Source organism: Aplysia californica, unplaced genomic scaffold (assembly GCF_000002075.1).
Source record: "Aplysia californica isolate F4 #8 unplaced genomic scaffold, AplCal3.0 scaffold00326, whole genome shotgun sequence".
NCBI classification, from domain to species: domain Eukaryota; kingdom Metazoa; phylum Mollusca; class Gastropoda; order Aplysiida; family Aplysiidae; genus Aplysia; species Aplysia californica.
The window spans coordinates 140667-142343 of NW_004797596.1; the positions used below are offsets into that span (position 1 = coordinate 140667).

Consider the following 1677-nt stretch of genomic DNA (forward strand, 5'->3'; position numbering starts at 1 on the left):
TTCTTCTTCTTCTTCTTCTTCTTCTTCTTCTTCTTCTTCTTCTTCTTCTTCTTTTTCTTCTTCTTCTTCTTCTTCTTTCACACCTGATGGTGTGGGTGGTTGGCGGGTGCTCGCTGGTGTAGTCTGCTCCTTCTTTCCTATCAAACATCTATCGTCTTTTCCCCTTCTTCTTTTTTATGTTTGTTACTCTCTTGTAACACCTCTAGTCTTCTGGCGCTCATATGACCTTTATGCAGTTGCGAGGGCCGTAAAACTTCTACTAAAACAAACAAACAAACAAAACACCTGATGGAGTCGTCATGCCTCAATCAATCAGGACAAGGAAATGGATTGTTTCCCCCTCTCTCCCTTCTTCTAAAACACCAGACCCTCTCAAATCTCCCGCCCTTACTCTTTTTTTTTCAACTGCAACTTCACACTGTGATAATATTGTTTCCTTCTTCACAATTTCATTATTAATTTTAGGCCCAAAAAATCTGCTGAAGGATTATCCCATAGCCACACATTAGTCCTGGATTTTTATTATTAATTTATAATTAATAGTCATGTTTGAAGCAGTATATCAAATTTCACAAGGGAATTTTTTGTTCCTTTTCAAAGGCAGTGGCGGTAGGTAGACCAAAATTTGGGTGAGGCTTAGGTTGCTTTCACTTCTTTACCACCAAATAGCAAGCAACATAAGAACAAAACAGTGGTGATTATTCCATCCATACTCACGGCGAGCCACGGCATTTTGAGAAGGCTTCCTTTTGAGAACCATTCAAACGAGAAGATTCATCTTTGTCTTCCTTCTCTTTGTTCTACGTGCTCTATAATTCTTCTGGATGCTGGGGACGAAACCTTTTCCCCTCCAAACTTCTCTAATTTTAATTTTCACCTGATTAAAAAAAAAGTTGCCTCAAAAGTGGTTTCGTGTAATTAATCATTGTTAAATTTCAGCGGCACACACGCAAACATGCATGAACACAGCACTCCATGAACTTAATTAGAGCTGGATTAGGCTGTGTAGTCGGGGAAAACAATAATTAAGCAGACAGCACCTAACAAAGGTCCAATGGGAGCGTAAGTAACTGTGTCACTGGGGGGAAGTGGGTCGTAAACTTTCACCCCATTGTCAGGGCTAGGACAGTGTGAGCCTTCTGTGCAATGTTAATTTTTCAAGTCTTCTACATTTTAACAGTGAGAGTTTCATTAACGAGGGGCTGTGGGAACGGGCTCATCCTTTCCTGAGCCCGAAAGACATTTGATTGGCTGTTAGGTTACTATAGTTGTAAGCGATGGCAACAGTGATTGAATAAACTAGCAAGCCGCCAAGTTGATCACTCTGTGTTCATTGCGTGCGATCATAACGGTTTCAACTGCTATTTCGTTATTTTCATTTGCTTTGGGATATAGTTGGGGGGTTGGAAGGGGGGCTCTTGAGCCCGTGAGCCCTTCACTATCCACCGCCACTGTTCAAATGCTTTATTGTAAATGTAGAGATCTAGATCAGGTAGTCTAGTGGAGATACTCAAATTCAAACAGATATTGTCGTAAAATTATGTTATCACTTACTTAATAGTAAATATTTCCTGTCGTCTTAGCATGCACATTGGAATCCCCAAGTGAACATTAAATATCTAAATATTCATTTTACTGTTGATAAGGACCGTTCACAAATTATGACATCATCTCAGA

At 40.0% G+C, this 1677-nt stretch overlaps 1 protein-coding gene across 1 annotated transcript in view; it reads left to right on the forward strand.

The window, feature by feature from the left end:
• Positions 1-1677, forward strand: part of LOC101860181 — a 9376-nt gene that overhangs the window by 1334 nt on the left and 6365 nt on the right. The window lies entirely within an intron of this gene.